The 22,035-nt window shown below is 36.9% G+C and overlaps 1 pseudogene; it reads left to right on the forward strand.

Annotated features, from left to right (window-relative positions):
* The window catches only part of LOC119044313 (tropomyosin alpha-3 chain-like), a 111,424-nt pseudogene extending 91,538 nt beyond the window's left edge, over positions 1 to 19,886 (forward strand).
* The last annotated feature ends 2,149 nt before the right edge of the window (positions 19,887 to 22,035 follow it).

A 22,035-nucleotide genomic window follows, 5' to 3' on the forward strand; every position in this document is an offset into this window, starting at 1 on the left:
GTATTGGCTACTTAAAATATACTATGTGCATTTTTCGGAGTGATATACATTCATTTTACATCACATTTATAATCACTGTCATCCCACAAAGAAAATATGGTTTAACTAATTGTTCATTGAATGATTGGATGACATTGGTTAATAAAATTATACAAGTTTCAGGTGTACAATTCTATAATACAACATCTGCATATTGTACTGTGTGTTCACCACCCCAAGTCCAGTCTCCCTCCATCACCATTTATGCTCTCTCTTCTACCTCCTCCACCCCCTTCCCCCCTGGAAGTCACCATTCTGTTTTCTGTGTCTATGAGGGTTTTTTCTTAATCCTTTACCTTTTTCACACAACCCCCCACCCTCTGACAGCTGTCAGTCTGTTCTCAATGAGTCTGTTTCTATCATGTTTGTTAGTTTATTTTGTTCATTAGATTCAACATATGAGTGAAATCAAATAGAAACTGCATGTCAGAGAAGTTAAATCACATTTTTCAAAGTAATATTCCCCCTCTTAATAGAAGAGTTAGGCTTTGACTTCAGACTTAGGCTTCTTCAAAGTCTACATCCATTTTAATGTATTTACAGATGAGATTGTGTCACTTAACTCAATGCCAAAGATAGGAGAGCTGAAGCCTATTGAAAACCACAAGCTGTAGGTGTGAAAGGGGCTATTCTTCTAGTCCATCAGATCAAAGTGTAGTATCAGAGACTAGCTGAGGAAATTTGCAACACTCACACATACTCTTTTCTCTTCACTAGCACCTGAACTTTCTTCTTCACAGCAACATTGCAAGGCATGACAACTGATACCAGTAGTATATACAGTGTTCACTGACTAACTAAATCCCTACATGATATTGAACCTTAAGTGTCAACCAGTGAACCTACAAACATGGTCAGTCTGTTAGTTGAGACAGCCTGATATGACAATTTTACTTTTATAAAATATTTTCCATTCTGAATTTTAAATCTTTGGGGACTGATATCTATTTCATATATCTTCAAACAATTGCCTATAACAGTAACTTTCTCATAACAGATTTTCAGTAATATACAGTCTTTAGTTTGACATCTAAACACTTTCTTTTATGACAGAATTTCAAAATTTCGCTTGGTGCATGGTAAGGATGGTGTCTTCTATATGGGATCTTGTTGTAGACCACTCTGTCTAGTTTTAGGAATTGCATCTCTACCTTTTGTGGCTAAGGGTGAGAGATGACCTCTGGAATGCCAGCCACAGGAGACAAAGCCTGTCTCTGGTAGCAAACACTGCCTCAGTTCCTCTCCCTGCCCCCAAAGCTTGGTCGGAAGTCAATGATGGATAAGACCCCTCACAGCAGGGGGCAACCTAAACCAGGGAAGGACTCAGGGGGCTGCAACAGAGAGCAATGGACTCTCACCCCCCAGCTTTGTCAAAGCCTGAGTCCCCAAGTACTCTGGGAGAAGCGCTTCCTGGCTCTAATCCCCTTAAGCCTGAATACCGGATGGGGAGGGGTGCAGCTACTTGCCTGGCCAGAGCGTGCCCTGGGGAAAAATCTGGCAACACAAAGACTTGCTTATAAACCTGTGAAATCTGCTCTGCTAAGAATGCTTTCATTCATATGATAAAGGTTTGAGAGGAAATGAGTATGTCTCCCAAAGTTTCTGCAACTCTCTTCCTGACAGACACTGACTAAGACTGAAACCCTCAGACCTCTTTGTAATGTTATCTACTGTTTGATCCTTGCCACCCTGTATTCCTGTGTATTATAACCCAATAAAAGGCTATGGAAAAAGGCGCTCGAGGCCTTTTTCTCCTTGGAGAAACTGGCTGCTGCTGGCCTCTTTCTCCACAGAGAAACTGGCCACAGCCCACTCCTCCTCCCCAAACAGATTCAGCATGTCTTGGACATATTTACTCATTCACACGTGTCCGTGGCACCGGGGGGACCTCGAGAAGTATTCACTCCCACAGGGTCTGCCCAGAAAAAGTCCAGCCATGATTAATGTAACAAGAATGGTTTGTGTGATATCAGGGTAACCCGACAGCCAAGGAGACTGGACTGGAATGAGCGTGTATGAACAATAATGACTTCACTGTACTAGTCAGTGGGGTCAGTAGATGTCATTGAGTGAGCATGTGTCCTGTGTGGCCATCACATTCAAAATAACTGAGTGAGTAGAGCAAAAAGAATCTGCATCAAATTTTTCATTAAGCTGAACATTTCTTTGTGGAGACTGTTTGGATGATTCAGAAGGCCTCAGCTATGGGCAAATGGCCATTGGCAGCTTCATCACGACAAAGTGCCTGCTTATGTGTCACATCTTATGCAGAGGTTTTTGGCAAAACATCCAGTCATCCAGGTGACTCAGCCAGCCTACAGCCCAGATTTGGTGCCCTGTGACCTCTGGTTTTTCCCAAAACTAAAATAACCTTTGAAACGAAAGAGATTTCAGACCATCAATGAGGTTCAGGAAAATATGATGGGGCAGCTGATGGCAATTGGGAGAACTGTGTAAGGTCCCAAGGTACCTATTTTCAAGGGGACTGAGGCATCATTGTGGACAATATTTCTTGTATTTTTGTCTTCTTCAATAAACATCTCTATGTTTGATATTACATGGCTGGATACCCTCTGGACAGACCTTATAAATCTTGAGACAATTGTGATGTTTAAAATATTTATATTTGTTTATGTGTCTTTCAAGAAGTATATAAAAATTCATAATATTTAGAATATTTTCATTTCTAAACATGTGTCAAAAGGGGTATATTTTATTTTTAGCAAAAAATAATTTCCATATAACATTGTATTAGTTCAGAGATACAAGAAAATGGTTCAATATTTGTATATATTGTGAAATAATCCCCATAATAAATGTAGTTGACATCTGTCACCATAATCTGAATGTGGCCCAACTCTCCAAGCAAGCTTATTTCTTCTGGATGTTACATTCTTGGGCAGTGCTGAAGATAAGGCTTGGGGAGTTAGAGCAGGGCTTCAGGGCTCTGAAAATAGGAGTGAATGGAGTCTGGGATGCATAATAAATCTTGGGTGCAGGCATGAGTTGAGGGGCCAGAGTCAAGGCCCTTCTGATTGAGTAAAGAAAAGGGTCCTGAGCTCAAGACTGAACATGGGTGTGTTGAGAAATGCAGTTTTGCATATTTGGAATTTAAAGTGGCCACAGCCTGGGGTGGCATCTGATATGCAAAAATGAGTGACTAGCCCATCATCCAGCCTCCTGCCTTGGGATCATTGCTTTCCTCGGTTGACATCAGCAAGGTGCATGCTCCAGGTACTGTTCACCTTCATACTTAGCAAAAGTGAGAGAAACACACAAGTAACTGTTGGTCTGCTGCTGAAACCTCAGTCTTCCAGCAGTGGCTGTGGGGTCCCATCCAGCAGAAACCTATAGCCCAGGGTCTTACATCAGTGCTGAGTGGAGAGCAAGCCTTCAGCAGCAGCACCTCTGAGAATTGACATGACCCAGGAACAACTTCTCTGGCCTTTCAGGGGCCAAGACATACCCTTATGTATTTTACATCCTTAGAGGATTCTGTATTTCCCATAACAACTGAACAGCTAGAACTCCCACTTAGACCACACCTGGTGTCTTCTCCCAGGCCCTCAAAAAAAGTAAAAGAATTAGAAAGATGTATTTTAAGAGATAATCAATTTAGCTTCATTGGCTACTCTCAGAATCCAAGGTTTTGGTCCTAAGATTAATTTTCTTTTCTTTCTGTACTAAATTCCTAGTTTTCTTATTTATGGAGCACCCAAGTTTAAAGATTTAAGTTAGAGTTGAGCTAGTACATCAAAACTGAATTCCAGACATGTATATCCAACTGCTTTTTCAATATTTTCTTCAGAATATATAATTGGTAACAGTATCAAACTCCACCCAAACTATGTATCCTATGAATATTCCTCATCTTAATAATGGAATCTTTTTTATTCCAGTGTCTCGGTCAAAAATTTCAAAGATGCCTTTGAATCTTCTTCTTTTTCTCACATTCTTTATTCAATCCATCAGCAAATTCTACAGTTCAATTATCAGAAAACTTCTGAAGTTTGCTTTGCACCAATAATACCTAAGCCAACAACATATTGAAATATGAACACTGACATTTCTTCTTAAATGGCCTTTCATTTCCCAATTTTACCACCCCTTACACATGTGTACCTCTAAGTCCATGTTTTTTAAATGATTATTTTAATATATGAATCTGTTGCTGATACTCTTGTAAATAAAGTTCTCCAATGGCTTTCCATCATACTTAGAAACATACATACATTTTCTCCTTGGCCTGTAATTCTGACATGAGCTGGTCTCTGACAGCCTCCCCTTCTCATATCCCATCACTTCTTTTCTCATTAAGTTCTTGTCACACTTCTAGTATTTAAAAAACTCTCCTGCCTTGGGGCCATTGCACGGACTTCTCCCAATCTTCCTTTTTCTAGATAGCTCATGACTGCTTCCTCTTTCATACAGATGCCAGGTCAAATGTTTTGTCTCCCCAATGACACAGAAATCTTCTAAAATAAAGAAGTTCTTCCTTTAAAGGAAGTTCTTCCTTGCATGTGTTACTTTATGACAGCATATAAATAAAATATATATATCTCTACCAACATATAAAAATGTCCTTTGTGTTTCTCATCTTCTAATTTTTCCATGATAAATCTATGTTAAAATCTAGTTGATTTAGGAGATTGAGAGTGATCAAATGGACCACAATCTTATGTTTACTTAATACGAAGTTTGAACGTGAGCCAGGGTGCTGTGTGGTCCATGCAGCTGACCAGAAGGATCATGCACGGGAACTCCAAGCACAGATCTGGAGAGGATAACATATTAGCTCAGTGTTGTCACCTTCTCTGCTTTATCCAACATCTTGCTTATTGGCAGGGCTGGGAGGATGTGGTCTAAAGCAGAATTTAGATATTTGAAAGTTTTCTCAATCATCATATAATGGAATGATGAAATCTCATATTAAATTCAAACGCTTTGTGTGTATGCTTGTTTCTTTGTATACCCAAGATGAAAAAAAGGTCAGGATACATAGATATTTGTTATATTAATTAATTGAAAAAAATGAAAGTTACTGTAAAAGACATAAGCATTAGGTCTCCAACTAAAAAAATGCTCGTTGAGCAGGAAAGAAAAAAGAAGAAAAAATCAATCTACTAATCTATGCATATCTTCATCAGACAAATTTGTGTCATGTCAAATAGCAGTTAGACTTACATTTGCTCTTTAAGAAATTCAACTGATTCTTTAAAGCCTGGTTCAGTTTTTCTAAAACTGTGTCTAACTTTTCCATGAGAACATGTGTCACTCAAATAAATAATTTCAAAGTTTGCTATATGACATCCTTCTTTATTTTTTAAATTTTCCAACTGTTATTGGATTGCAGTTGTCCCAGTGTTTCCCCCTTTGCCTCTTCCATCATCTTCCACAGTCAATTCCCACACTGGTGTTCATGTCCGTGGGCCATTCATACGTGTTCTTTGTCTAGTCCCTTCCATTATTTCCACCATTATCCTCCTCACCCCTCAACTCTGGTCACTGTCAGCCTGTTCCATGTGTTCATGCCTCTGGTTCTAATGTGCTCCTTAGTGTATTTTGTTTATTAGATTCCTCTTACAAGTGAGATCCTATAGTATTTTTCTTTCCTCAACTGGCTTCTTTAATCAGTTCTTTTAAAATGAATTTAAGTTATTCTTATGTTGCCAAATTAACTGAGTATGTTGGTGTCATTTATTCTGTAGATAAGTAGCTGGATAGACAGATAGGTAAAATGTATTCAGTGCATTTTATAAAAATGTATTCAGTACATTTAAAGAGAAAAATGTATCTCTCTTTCTCCCTCCCTCCTTCTAGATATATAGCTAGTCCTTCCCCACTTCTATCAAATATTTCTTATAATTATACTTTTCAAAATTGATTGATCACCTTTTTATCATGCTCATTAGTTGTTGGCTTATTGAGAATAATTAAACAGTTTGTTTTTGTTATCTTTGTACCTATTAGTACTGAATTGCCTTTAGCACAGTAGGAGCCAGGTAAATGTTCTTTGAATAGAAAATAGGTGAATTGTTACTGCAGCATCTTTGCCCAGACTCTGTAGCAGAAGTTTCACCTTCATTCATTTTCAAGGAGACCCCATTTCACCTGTTTTTTTCCTTTCCCTACGAATAGTAATCAGAAAGATTCTTTCCTTCAGGGTCTTTCTGCACCAACTCACTAATAAGTATCAATTGCCCGTAACTGCATAATATCTTTGCAAGAAAACACTTATAAATTTCTTAAAATCTCAAATGAAATACTTACAGACATCAAACACTGTTACTGAGTTAGAAAAGGGGATTTTTTAAAGAAAATCCATGTGGTTTTTGCCACTCTTATATTATAGATCATAGGAAAGAGTCTAAGCTTTCTACATGTAAGGTGGCTTAGTCTGAAGCTATTCAAATTGAATAACTGATTCACTGAGAAAACTTCAATAACAAACGAAATATTCATACATTGAAGGTAAATGATATCAAGAAGAAAACTGTCATGATGACCTGCAAAAGAAAAGTTAAGATTCATTTAAAGGGAAACACTGTCCAAGTTGCCTTAATAAATGTGCCTGTTTGTCAGGTACTTCTCCAATGGGAATTGAAATAAAAAATGATACATGAAAAAATTCACAGAACATATTGATTTTGGCAGAGAATAATGATAAGGGAATGTGATTCTATGTGATAGAAGCATAAGGTGAAAAGAAATTGAAAGGAATCAATTAGCCCTTCATAGAGCCTGAATGTGTAAAAGGGAAAACTAGACATCTATCCACTCTTAGCAAATTTCAAGTCTTACAATATAGTACCACAACCCTCATCACCATACATTAGATCTCCAGAATGCATGCATCTTGCATAACTAAAACTTTGTATCCTAGGCCAACATCTCATTTTCCTCTTTCAGCTCCCAAACTCTGGCAACCACCTTTCTAGTCTTTGGTTCTATTACTTTGATTGTTTTCTATTTTACATGTAAGGGAGTTCATACAATATCTGTCTCTATGTATCTGGCTTGTATTTAATCTTATCACTGTATATATACATACATGTGTACACACATGTGTACACATACATGCTTTGCTTGTATCACACGGGAATAATTTAACATTACTGACTCTGTGTGAAGAGATGGCTACCGGGACATAAAAAAGAAAAATAAACTCATTTTTGAGGGAGATTGAGAGGACAGTATCTTAAGATTAATATTCAGAGTTCTTGGAAACTTTAAAAATATAAAATGTTATCAGGCTTCATTGGGAAAAGAGGTGCTGTTTCACTCTGTATGTAATAGCACATGAAACAATGGAGGTTTAGTGTGATTAAGTAACTTTTCATATGTTCTTTCTGATGGGTTGAAGCTTTGATGTAATCCCACAGCTGATTCCAAAATTCTTGCAAATTAATATATAATTTGATTTTTTATTTTTATATAAAGAATGTGAGCATATATTTTCATCATTATATTTTAAAACTGGTTTTCCACATAACAATGCATAATGACAAAATCATAAGGAGTTTGATATTAGAGACTTAGATTTGAGTCTGATGTTTGCTGTCAAATGCTGTGGATCTTAGAAAAATCTCTTAGACTCTGAAAGATTTAGTTTCCTCATGTGTAAATTTATACAGCAAGATATAGTCACAGAATTGTCAGGGAATAAGAGATGATATGTTTAAGAAGCACTTTTAAACTAGAAGGTACAAAATATATTTTCTAGTATGTCATATAAAAAAGTTACTTGGGAAAATTTCATCAAATGCCTAGTTTAAATTTTTTTAAAAGTCAAAGAGAATGATTTATTTTGCTTTTAAAAAGGCACTTCATATTCAAAAGAACCGCTTTCCTAAATGATGCTATGAACATAGAATTATACCCAGCGGGTGGGTTTCTCTAAGAGCTGCTCCCTCTGCAAGACGTTTGATAGGTGTGAACACATTTGAGCTCTGTCCCTAACTATACATAAAAGACAGGAGAGAATGGCAACATCAATAGGCTCCTTATTTCTCTTGCTTTCTAATGGCACTTTACACTGTTGAGATAATATTCAGAGCTGAGGACAAAGATGGTATTTTTCTCTCACAATGAAAAAAACCTCAGTGTCAGACTTTGACAGTACTTAAACAGTATCTTTTCTTGACTGACAACTTTTAAGCCAACACTACTTTGCCCAAGGAATGACCGAGATACTGGACTTCATAGTTAAGGATGTTATTTAGGAAATCCACGGGGTTGGGATGTTCTTACTGTTTAACAAGTGTAAGCAAGAGATCCCACAAGGCTGCTGTACAAAATCCCTTTTTCATTCCACTTAATCCCCTTCACCCTTTCTTCTCCTGAGCCTTAGCTTCACGGCCACTTTAGTTCTTTGAAGATTGTTTTTCTGCTGTCCATCCATGCGAATCACTGCAGGCCAAATTTTGCTCTTACAAATACAGGACAGACAAGAGGAGCTGCCAGACTGGATCTAAAGACTGACTTTAGCACCATAGGTGGTGGCTGTTCTCTAACAAATGTAAACAAACCCATCAGAAGGAGTAGCTAAACCAGGCAAGTGTCTGGGGGTCTTGAGTGGAGGGACCAAATAAATATTGTTATAAGACCTTACAGAATTCATTGTATTTTTTTGTTTTTTTAATTTTCTGTATTTCCAGGTCCACTGTGATTTTAAAAAAGAAATAAAAACTCTCCAGTTTGCTTAAAAGGTTGTAGAGTTTTAAAAAAAATAACATCTACTAAAACAGTAATATTACTGTAGTTTATATTCAAAAATATTTTCAAGGTCTCTTTTTATGACATACTTAGGGTGGATTATAATATTAGATAAAGTTGATACATTTAATTTTATGATTATAAAAGTATGGGCTTCAACATATTTGTCAATGAGAGAGCTAATTCAATTATAAATCAATCTGATTGCATTCATTGTACTCAACAAATATGTGAAGGATTATTTTAAATAACCTAATGGGACTCTTAGTTTGAGTTAATACATTTTCAGTAGCTCATTCACCCCCTTCTTAGAATGTGGTAGTTAATAATTTTTTGCTACATGTCTAACATCTGTGTAATGCTCTTATGCTACAATTTTTTTCCTATTAGCTCCAGGAATTCTAATACTATATATAAATTGGTAATAAAAAGATATTTAAGCATGCCACTTACAGCAGAGAAAATAAGTTAACTTAATTGCATACATCTCAAAAAGAGAACAGAGGTATAAATCAATATTTACCCCCAAAACAGCTCAAGCACAGCACTAATTCAATAAAAGCTACCAGATGCTTTGTCTAAAGGAGGGTTGGTTCTATTATATATAAATTTATAGACTCTGAATTAAAGTCAAAACCATTTTCCATTATTTTACTTTGCATAGCCTTCACTTCTTCATCTATTTTGCAACCACACTCAACCATTTCTGTGAGCATCCTTATTACCAGTGTTTTGAAGTCTGCATCTGATAGGTTGGCTATCTCTCCATTGCATAGTTCTATTTTTGGAGCTTTGATCTGTTCTTGCATTTAGGGTATATATTTTTTATCTCAGCACACCTGTTACATATAAGGGGCAGAGCCTTAGTATTTGTCAGGGTGGGGAAACCCACATCTCTGCATCATAGTGCTGTATGTGGGGGAGGGGTCCAAGAAGGAACAATGGCGCTTGCTTGATTCTCTGCTATCGTTTAGTCACTTACTCCACTCTCACAAGCAAACTGGGCCCTTCTGGTGCTAATTTCCAGGTGGATGGGCTTTTGTATGTTCTAAAACCCTGTGGGTCTCTCCAATGGACTCTCCTGTGAAGCTGAAAGTTTCTCTTGCAAACCCCACATGTTTTTTCAGTCAGAGGTTTTGAGGCTTTATTTCCCCATGCTGGAAACCTGGGTTGCAAGGTCTGTCTTACTCCTCAGTTGTTCCTCCCGGTTTACCTGCATGCAAATGTTGCGCTGCCCGGTCCTCCAGCCACTGCCTTGCTGTGCATCCTCTCTGTCCTGGCTGCCCATTTCTGCCCCTCCTACCAGTATAGATGAATGTTTCTTCTTTAACTCCTTGGTTGTCAGATTTCCACACAGTTTGATTTTCTGGCAGTTCTGGTTATTTTTTGTTTTTAAATTTGTTGTTGGCCTTTTTTAGGTTGTGCAAAGAGTCAAAGTGTATCTGTCTATGCCTCCATTTTGGCCACAGTTCATCATCACCAAGCCCTTATTATATGAATGTTAAAGGGGCTTATCTAAGAAAAAGAATGACCAAAAATATATGAACAGTAAAATGACAACAAATTCACAACTATCAACAACTGAATCTAAAAACAAAAACAAAAGCAAACTAAGCAAACAACTAGAACAGAATACCAGAAATGAACATCACGTGGAGGGTTATCAACATGGAGGGGGAGGGGGAGAGTGGGGGAAAACACACAGGGAATAAGAAGAATAAATGCTTGGTACGGAATAGATAAGGGGAGGTTAAGGATACTATGGGAAATGAAGAAGCTAAAGAACTATATGTAAGAGCATGGACATGAACTTAGGTGGGGGAATGCTTGTGGAAGGGGGTGTGCAGGGCAGAGGGGAGAGAAAAATGGGACAACTGTAATAGCATAATCAATAAAATATATTAAAAATGCAAAAAATTAAAAAGAATGAGCATTTTAAATTAGATTAAAAAGTTAAAAACAAAATTTAAAAGGTTTATTATTATAACATTTGCCAGATTTTAATATACTAATAGACATTGTGAATATCTAAGACAAGAATGTAAAATTTGTTGTTTCTTTACATCATTCATTGTTAATATCCCCATCTTAGAAGGAGGGTTGAGTGAGGTGACATCATTGCTAATATCCATTAAGTTGTGAAATTTCTGTTGTGTAGGAAATATTTTCAGAAATGTTGCTTCATATCATGAAAGCCTTTATTTGTCTATTTGCATGAAGTCATTGTTTAAGGAAGCTATGTATTATGATAGATCAGCTATATTATTAAATATACACATAGTACAGTCATACATATGAACAAACATATATAGCACATTGATTTATTATGGACCACACATCATTCCATCGTGCATCCTTGTAGTCACTGGACTGTCCCTTACAGTTGGCTGCAGTCCTGTTGCTGCACCCACATAGTCATCTTTTCTTGGATAGGTCATTGTCAACATTGCAGCTTTGTTTCTGTATTGACAACATAAAGCGTATAGATTAGATTAGCAGAAATCAGCACATTAGAATCACCCAGGGATTTTTTTAAAAGTGATTTCTAAACTTTACCTCTAAAATGTTTTATTTAATTTGTGAAGGTATTTTGCAAAAGCTCCCCCCAGGAGATTCTAATGAGCATCTAGGCAGACACACACTTAGATACTATGATGGTTTATGTCTCTCAAGTATATTTATATTATCGATTCATTTAATTCTGTTGTTAATCTAAACTTATTAGAATATTTATTATATGTTTCCACAAATCTTTTGATGTTGTTCAAGGTCCATCTAATTTCTACCGTTTGGATGATAACTATGTGAAAGTAATGAACCAAAGACAGTTGATCAGATATGACAAAGCCCCTCCTCTCAATGTGTGTGCCAGAAAATTGACTTTCTTCAGTATTTTGAGCCATGACGTATGGAAATATGACTAAAAGAGCTTTACTTGTAGCCTTGACTCACTGCTGTCACTCAATACTTTTCTTCCAAATTGTTTTCTAGATCCATAAGGAGAGCAACCTTTAGTCAAATGAATCTATTCTGACCCTACACTGATTTGCCACAAAACGCAAGGAGGTTTGCCTAAAAGAGGGGGTGGTCAGAGTTTGAAGAGAACAAATTTTAGCTCTCACGCAGTGACCTAAACGGATCCATTGTCTTAAAGGTGGTTTTCAGAAACCTTGGAAATACTTTCTGGAGAAGCCTAAAAGGGAGTGAAAAAACAGGACCAAACAGAGGCAAAAAGGTGGGTTTGGATTAAGTGTAGCTGTTACTGTAGGTAGTTAACTAGGGAAGAATTAGACATTGAGCTTAATAAATTTGGGAGCCTTGTAGCCAGGAAGCTACAGCATTTATGGAGTCACTCAGGCACTGCAGTGGCTGCCACTGAGGACACTTTCCTAGGATCCCAAGAAATTTCCCCAGGTGCACTGTCTGTCCTCCTGTACTGAATTGTTGGGGGAAGCTGGAGAAAGTGCTTGACCATAGAGGACAGTCAGTCTCACTATGGGGCGGGCCCATCGTAAATCCACAAAATCTTGGGAAGTTGATTGGTTATTTTGGAAAAGGTCCTGGTTATAACCCCAAAGGAACAACAATCTCTCTCTTTCACTTGGTGATGTGTACTTTCCACATTCATTCTTGTACTCATTCTTGTTGAGGAACACATGCCAGTATCTGGGTATAGCGACCACCAGGCCCCTGGCAGACTGCATAGGATACAAAGGACTAAATATTAATATGAAGCAGAATTTATAGACACTGGCCTTTGCTTTGGCTTTGCTGAGAATACAGTCAGAATTTTTCCATGGTAACACAGAGGGTGATGGGACATTGGAAACACAGAGGCATCTTTCAACCCAAACAAATCTTACCACAAAACCACACCTCCCACACAGGTCCCTGCAATGCTTTCCTTGTGATTTGTTGGAAGTGCCTGATTTACACTGACAACATCTGGTGGGCCAGCCAGGACTGGGAGGAGTGGTGGCCCATGGTAACCGGTCAATCTCCATTCACTCTATTTGCCTCTCACTGCCCTTCTGTTAGCAATGTAAGCCCATCTTCATGCAGCAGAAATCTCTAATGCATTAGTATCACCAGAGTTGTGTCTTCTGTTGAAGAAAGGGGCCAGGCTGTTGAATGCCTTTATCAGTGCATCACTGACCCACACGGCTTTGGGATTGAGGTGAGTGTGAAAAATCTCACAAACATCTCTGAAAAAGGTGGTTCTAGGCCAGAGAAATTCTCCAAAGAGGAGTGAAGGTATGAACTATTAACAATTAGTACTCAGCAATGGAGAGGATGGGTGGTGTGCTCAGGAGGTTTAATTTAGATGGGGCACTAAAGCGTCTACAATGGTCTACAAATAGCTTTGCTCAGGTACACTTCCGTCTAAAGATGAGTTTATTCCATGACAACAGAATTTCAGGATTCTAACTGGTCATAGTTTCTATATATTTTTTAAATAAAAATTGCACAATGAGATGGGTTGGTATACATATACACAGTGAACTATAGTGAAGCACATCACTGCCTCGCAGTTATCATTTTTGTGTGTGATGAGTGAACCTGAATTCCTACTCTTTTATTGTGCTTCCAGTATTTAATACAGCAGTATCATCTGTAGTCATTGTGCTTGTACATTAGCTCCCTAGAATTATTCACACTACCTAACTGCATCAGTTCATACTTGTTGACCAAAAACACCCATTTCCCCCACCTCCCTGCCCCTAGTAATCACCCTTTTACCCTCTGCTTCTGTGAGTTTAATGTATGCACCACCATTACAATATTATTCTCAATTTGATTATATTCTTACCTCACAGTTTTATATTTTTATGTGTTTTCATGTTTCAGTACTTTTATTTCAACTTTAAAATTCCCTTCAAGGTAGGTCTAATAGCTATGAACTCCCACAGCTTTTGTTCATCTGTGAAAGTCTTTATCGCTCCTTCGATCTTTAGCTCTTATGAAGGTGGCCAGGGATGCTGCTAAGTATTCTGCAATGCACAGGGTAGATTCCAACATCCACAGTGAAAAAATGATCAATGCCAAAACATCAACAGCACTGAGACTGAGAAATCCTTGTCTACAACTTTTGAATAAATATAGTCAGCTTTTGAATTTTCCAGAGCTATATGGTAGATTTTTTTTAGGGATTCCTATGTTTTAAGCTTTTTGGTATTTTCCTCCAAAGCATGTCATGGCAGAACAGGTATCTATACTGCATTTAATGTGGACCATCCCTTTTCCCATTCTTTCAGGTGTCATCTCACTAGCATGTTAAAACAAGATCCAGGTACCTCTGCCAAAACGTTGCAATCTAAGGCATGAAATAGTGTATCGATATCAACCAAATCTCCTTTATCCAGCTTTACATCCTGCTCCCCTTTGATCCAGTACTAAAGGATTCTTAGCTAGTCTTCCTCGGACGCATCCTCCAAGTATGTGTTAGCTATATGGTACAGTTTCTTTAATGTAAAATTCTTCTTTTAGCAGAACCAGCACTTTCCCAGTCAGATCTTGCTGAAATCTGACCTTACTTATTGCTTTTATGCCACCAGAGAAAGCGAGATGTGTTTAGGAAGGCTGGTATTGAAAGACATTCACCTTATTTGAAGCTTCCCTTTAATTACAGGCTTGAAGAAGGCTTGTTTTTTTGTTTTTTTTTTATTAGCTAACATTTCTCTTTTTTTCTTTTTTTATTTAGTCGTTTTTCAAGTACAGTTTTCTGTCTATTTCTCCATCTCAGCCCACCCCGCCCTGTGCTCCCCACCTCCCTCCTATTTCCAACCCCCTTAGTTATTGTCCTTGTGTCCTTTATACTTGTTCCTCTAAATCCCAAGGCTTGTTTTTTAAAACAATTGTTTAACAAAGCAAAGGAAGCCACTTTTGTTAACCCAGAAGATTCAGAAAAACAATTTGTTTTAAGATTCTCACATGCATCTACACAGAAATCTCTATCCTCAACTCACCCTACATCTCCCCTATCAGAACCATGACTTTGGCAGGAAACAGTTGCCTAGACCAGCGATTTTCAACTGCTGTTGAAATAATTTTTAGGACATGCAATACCTGACTAGTCAGGGGCACTGACCTCTTTTCACCTACATTGTCTGGTTAAAAAATAACAACAGCCAACACAAATATAGCCACTGGTATAAATGAGTCAAAGTTATACCTATTTTTGATCAGATCAGCTAAAGATACATTTTTGATGTGCCGATGAATTTGAATAATTAGTTTTCATGTGCCATGAGATGAAAAAGGCTGAAAATTACTTACCTAGACTGAAATTTTTTTCCTGTCAACCTTCCAATTAAGCACAATTTTTCAGTTTAATCTTCTGTGATAGAGACTGTGAATCAAGTGTTTTAAGTCTGCTGACATTTTTCAAGCCTACCATCTCCGTTCCTTCCTTTCTGCCCACAGTCTTGTATGAAAGCTTGGGTGCTGCTTTAATTAGTATTGGTAGGACTCAAGTCATATGGATGACTCCATGGCCTAACTGCAAGAAGGCTTTGAAACCAGCATCTTCCCCAGAATCAAGACATTTTGGATCTGCTGAGAAGCTATACTGCTTTCTACACAAAGTCCTATTATGTAAATAATAAATTTTTCATATTCTCTTGGTGTGTGTATGATGTCATCGATCTTCATATGCAAACCACATTTTGGGTAGTGATACTTTCTACTTACGTACAGAGGTTGTAATATCTGCCCTCCAGATACACAAAATTAAGGTATACTTGAAAGTTTTCAAAAATGCCTTTGATGCTCACATTTTTAAAAATTGTGAAAAATAGATGCCCAAAAAAATCCATGGCCTTAACAGTACCCACCCAACTCTGCAGCGCTTGTGGGAATTATTTTCCTTGGACATCTCCAACGTCAGGAACATTGCACAGGGTAGAATATGTCTTCTACTTTGATCTCATCCTGGTTTACAAAAATGGAATGTTTCCGCAGTCACACTTCTAGAGCATGCTAATGACTGTCAGTGCTTTACCTAGTACCCGTCATAGGGTGGTCATGGCCATTCAGGAAACAAGTTATACAAATCTAGAATTCCCTCCTTAAAGTTCACTCTCTTCGGGTATGTCTAGTACCAACTCTCTTGGGTCATATTCTCTAAGCAGTGTCTCAGATGGGATTTCTTGCATACGAGTTCTTTTAAAAAATGTGCTTTACGTGAAACAGGAATCTGGAGGGAAGAAATAAGAATTGGTCAGGATACGAAGCTAGGTACAGCCTGACCCCACAGCTTCATAGCATGAATGTCTCTCCAGGATTGTTACCATCTTGAGGCTCAAGGGCTGGGCTTCATACTCCCATATCAGTAGTCATTGGCTGAGGCTGTCTTGCTTGGAAAGCATAATTACCACCTGGCCATATATATGGACAAAGTGACTTCCATTGCTGAAGACAATTTTCCAGAATGAACAGCTAAACTCCAAAGTGGCTGGTGGATAGGTGAACCAACATAGTAAAGGGGAATCTGTGTGAAACATCAAGAATATGTACTACATCTTTAGACAAATACTCCAACTAGTTATTGGAAAGACATATGTTTTACCAGTTCCAAGAATAAAAGGCACAGAGGGCTATAGCCCAATGGACTAGGGGAGAGTGATCTGAAATGAAGTAGAAAAGGTAGGTAGGGGTTATTCAGTTAAGCTATTTAAGGCTAAGATGAAAGAGTGAATTATCTTAAAGGTGAAAGGAAGGTTTTAAATGAATTTAAGAAAGGGAAAGGAACAATCTGACATTACTCTTTTATAGCTGATGTACTGAAGAGAGTCAATAAGCCTTTGTCAGTGACTTCCTAGCCTGATGAAGAATATTAAAAAGAATTTTCAAAGGAGAGTTGGGGAGTAGGAGTAGTGACATACTTCTTCCGAAATTGTTAATGTTTTGATATTAAGATAAAAGGCAAGGTAGGAAATGATAAAAAAAAATTGCAAAAACCAAAAATGTGACAGACTTCTTACTTAGTTTGATGAGGAGAGATTAAAAAATGTTTAATGAGAAATAAAATATTTTTCAAAAACTTTGTTTGCCTACTGTTAGCTGTAAGGCAAATCACACTTATTACAATGCGGAAGGTACACCTAAAGTACACGTCACTCCTGGGAGGGGCCTATGCCCTGTCGTTCAGAACATCTCGAGACATTGTTGGCATTGTCCCGTGGCAGGAAGACAGGTGTTTCTCCTGGTACAGGGTCTCGATATGTATGTAAACTCTGCTAATGTGATTTTATTTCACAGAAGACAGTAAAAATATGAAAACATATTCCAAAGTGTCCCCATGATTTTATTTTGTGGCACTCATCACCATATAACTTCTTTATTAAGTTTAATATTATGCTGACCAAACATATTTTCAAGAAGTACTTCCCCATAAAGTGACAAATTTTAAATAATGTTAGATATAGCTGCCAGATAGTTTACTTTAATAGAAAATGATAGTTTTTATACATTGTTCTCATTTTAGTCTAATCATTTATAATATGTCAATAGTCTTACTTATAGGAAGAGAGGCATTTTATAGTTAAAATAAACTGTTGCAGTAATTATCAATGATGTGCAGTGTGTAAGATGTTAACCATTGAATAAAATATAAAAAAATAATTTTGACCTTTTTATTTACCTAGATAAATAAACTTATGGTTTCAGTGACATTGATGATAAATAAATTTCATGTTTAATGATAGAATTACAGTAGAATACAAAATAGATGAAAAGTATACTGTGCTATATTTAAATATAAACAAAATACACCTTCTTTTCACATTGTATGTAGAGTAGTATGCATATATCTTATATATACATTCAATATCATTATAATAATTGCCATCAGTTTTTTATTTAACTGGAACATTTCTACTTTTAATTACTTGCAATTGCTCATGATTGCATTCTGGTCAATTAAAACATAGGCCATAAAGATAAAAGATAAATAAGTTTTTTCCCCCTATGATATTGATATTCTGAAATTAATGATTCCGAAGGGGATGTGGGCATTCCAGGCTACAAACAGATCGATGGTCATGAATGTGAAATCGCAGCTATAGGATTTTGAATTGAACTGTGAAATGAGTGAAGTTCCACAGATAATGAAAAGAAAACAAATATATATATTGGAGGTACATTGTTCCTGCAGTTCCTCATTATCAAGTATGCACCGACTCTCTTGCATCATGCACTCGCTTTAGGAAAAAATTGAGATTTCACTGCTAGAAAAATAGCCACCATTTTTAGTTCAACTGAAATGTTATGTAATTCAGCATTAAATAAAAAGAAAACTTCTTTCCAAGATGATTTTCATAACACATTTTTCCATAGACATCAACCGTAGCTCTCGCCCAGCTTTCCATCTCTTATCATTTAATCATGTATAGTTTTATGCAGTTATGGGAAATAAAAAGTGAATAAAATACTTATTATTTGTGTTCAACAGTGTTTCAGACAGAAAAATGAGAGATACTAAGTATTATCAGTTAGGTTTTATCCTCCCCACCAAAAAAAGACATGCTGAAGTTCTAATCCACGGTACCCCATTACCCCAGAGAGGGAATTTACTTGGAAATAGGGTCATTACAGAGGTAACAAGTTAAAATGACATCATTAGAGTGGGCCTAATGCAATGGGACTGAAGTTCTTTTAAACACAAGAAATGTGGATGCATAGATACACATAGTGAGAAGATGCTATAAAGAGACAAAGGTAAAACATCATGTAAAGATGGAGAGGGAGAGATTAGAGTTATGCTGTCATAAACCGGGAGATAGCTGGGGCTACCAGAAGCTAGAAGAGATAAACAAACATTTTATATATAAATAATATAAATATAAATATAAATATATACTTTCGCTACAGATTTCAGAGAGAAGTACTTGCCAATACCTTGGTATCTGATTTGCAGCTTCCAAAACATAAAGAATAAATTTCTGTTGTCTTTAGCACCCAATTAACTAATTAGTAAACTAATAGTAAGAATATAACTCTGATGATTAAATGATGAGATTAAGGTAGAGAAATTCAGATTGAAATAAAGAAAGCAAGTGCGTTAGAAAAGAAATAACTAATAATAAAATACTTTAACTTTTCTTATTTTAATTAACAAATAAAAGTTTGTTCAAATAATAACAGCAGCAACTTATTTGATAAATATAGCTAATAAGTAAAATGAATAGCAGTAATGATATTAGGGAAGGGAGGTAGGAATTAAAAATGTTTGTAATTAGGAGGAGCAGGACTGCAGGATCAAGTGGAGGAGGAGGAAAAATCAGCAGGAGCAGGACTGGGGGGTAGTGGGGGAGGGGAGGGGGGTGAGGTCAGGGTAGCAGGGGTCGGTGATGGCACTGTGGTAGGGATCACCACCATCAAGGCAGTGAAAGGCAAGTTCCAAGTTCTACAGCAGCAGGCCCATGATGCAGAGGAGAGGTCCAAGCTCTTCCAGTGGGAACTGGAGAGAAAAAGGTGGGTCCCACAACACGCTGAGGCTAAGGTGGCCTCCTTGACCTGCAGGATCCAGCTTGTTGAAGAGGAGTTGGACAATGTTCAGGCAGGTCTGGCCTCTGCCCTTCGAAAGCTGGAGGAAGCTGAGGAAGCTGCTGATGATAGCAAAAGAGGTATGAAGGTCATTGAAAACTGAGCTTTAAAAGGTAGAGAAAAGATGGAACTCCAAGAAATCCAATTGAAAGAAGCTGAGCACATTGCAGAAGAGGCAGATAGGAAGTATGAAGAGGTGACTTGTAAACTGGTGATTATTGAGGGAGACTTGTAACACACAGAGGAACAGCTAAGCTGGCAGAACCCCAAATGTCAAGGACAGATGATCAGATCAGACTGATGGACCAGATTCTGAAGTGGCAGAGTGCTGCTGAAAGAAAAAATATATAATAAGTAAACAAATGAATGAATGAATAAATAAATAAAATCTTAAAAAAGAAAACAACAAGAAAACACTCTCAGAAAGAAGACAAATACGAATAAAAGATATTCTTACTGATACACTTGAGGAGGCACAGACCTGCGATGAGTTTGCTGAGAGATCGGTAGCCAAGCTGAAAAAGACAACTGATGATTTGGAAGATAACCTGAAATGCACCAAAGAGGAACACCTCTGTGCACAATGATGCTGGATGAGACTGCTTCACCTGAATGAGATGTACAGCACCCCAGTCCTGCCATGCTGCTGCTCCACCCTCTGACCCTGACTCTGCCTGGGGCCAGCCTTCCAGAAGTTGACCTTTAAACTGGGGACTGATCTTCAACTGCAAAGCTGCTTTCTCCTTTCCCTCCCAGGCACAGTGGCTGGCTCCACAGTGTCTACCGCCCCCCACCAACAGTAAGGTGAAGTTGTCATTGTTCATGCACGCACATTTCAGTCCACTCTCCTTGGCTGCCAGGTTACACCGATGTCCCCCGAACCATTCTCATTATATTAACAATGACTGGACTTGTTCTGGACAGAACTCATATATTGTTTATATATTTTATATTATATATTATTGGTAATTATTTTACTCATATTTTATATGTTGTGTTTTATATTTTATACTGTTATAGTCAATAACCCAAAATGTCTTCTAGAAAAAAATGTTATTACTTAAAAATTTTTTATTGAAATGACAGTTCTGAGTTGTGTTGAAATGCCATTCAAGATATTCAACCTGCTTTTCTCCTAGATTTTCAAGTACACACATTCTGTTTCACTGTAACTGAGAATTAATACAATAATCACAAGATATTTCCCTATGTATTTTATTTGCAAAATGAAGATGTTAGAAATGATCATCATTGTGAACATTGTCAGTTTTAAAGTTATTTTTGCTATGCTTTGCTTTGTATTATTTTCAATTCTTAATAATGACACTATTTTATTAACAAAGTGCTCAAAATGTTAAATTTATCATCCTTGTTTTAAAGATGAAGAAACTGAGGACATACATAGTTCATTACATTAAATATTTGAACCAGCATTCAAGTTTAACAGCATAAACATTAATAGCCTGCTGTATAGTAAGTGCTACAAGGACAAGGGAAATAAAAATAGAGGTCATAATAAATATGAGTCCAGATCTTGTGTTTTTCTCCTAATTAGATATGTCCTTAATCAAATTTTTAATCTCCCTAAGCCTCAATTCCTTCACTCTTATAAGCAGACATTTGCAGAACAAATCTTTGTTTTTTATTTCCTTCTAAATAAGTTAGAACTCAGAGTTGATTATTTGCCTAGGAATCTAAGGGGATTTATTCAGCTGCAGAATAAATAACCAATTCTTTGTGGTTTTTTTTTATCATGCAAGTGGATTTTATTGGCTTCAACGAAGAATGGTTTTAAATGTCTGAGTTTTTTTTCCAAATTTAAATTATTTTTAAATTGCTAGCATATGGATTTTTCCAGTTTATGCTCAGGTTAATAACGCCATTTCCAATGTTTGTCATTTTAATGGCTTCTAATTGTACTTTGGTCAATATTAGAATATGTTAAATGTGACTTTCCTGCAACTGGTCCACATGTAGCCATCATTACTGGAACATTCAATTATGTAGAGAAAGCCCAATAGCAGAATCACAATTAATTTTTTCCTTTTAATTTTTCATTTATAGTTTTCAATTATAGTTTATTTCAGTACTATTTTATATTAGTTTCTGGTGCACATTTGTATTTTACTCCTGCTTAAATGTCACATGTAACATAAGTTATAGATTTCTAGAAATAACTAGTCTCATAGAGACCACTAACTATGAACTTTTTTGCATAGAAAACAGGTAAAGACAAATGTAGGAGTTATATTTAATGACAGAATGAACAGAAAAATACAGAATAATGCACTTGTTTCTGTACCAGCCTCCAGCATTTTATTTATTGCATATCCCATATTTCACCAACTCAACCGCAAGAGGTATTGGTGAACTTAAGATGTGACTTTGACATTTCTCAATGAAAAGAAAATACAGTAAAAATAGTAAAACATATACTTAGTGATTAAGACAAACCATGACTGTTTAATGGATAACTACCCTCTATAGATTATTACAAACTATCATTCTGACAATGCAGTTGAGAGTTTTTCAGCGATCAAATTAATATTTACCTCTTAACATTGAGTTTACTGATGACAATATTTTCTTTTTTTAATTTTTATTTTTTTATTTTTACAGGGGAAGGGAAGGAGAAAGGGAGAGAAGTATCAATGTACGGTTCCCTTTCATGCGTCCCCTGCTGGGAAGTGGCCTGCAGGGAACCGGTCTGCAACCCGGGTATGTGCCCTGACTGGG

This window comes from Artibeus jamaicensis, unplaced genomic scaffold (genome assembly GCF_021234435.1).
Source record: "Artibeus jamaicensis isolate MK-2021 breed Jamaican fruit bat unplaced genomic scaffold, CSHL_Jam_final contig_76, whole genome shotgun sequence".
NCBI classification, from domain to species: Eukaryota; Metazoa; Chordata; class Mammalia; order Chiroptera; family Phyllostomidae; genus Artibeus; species Artibeus jamaicensis.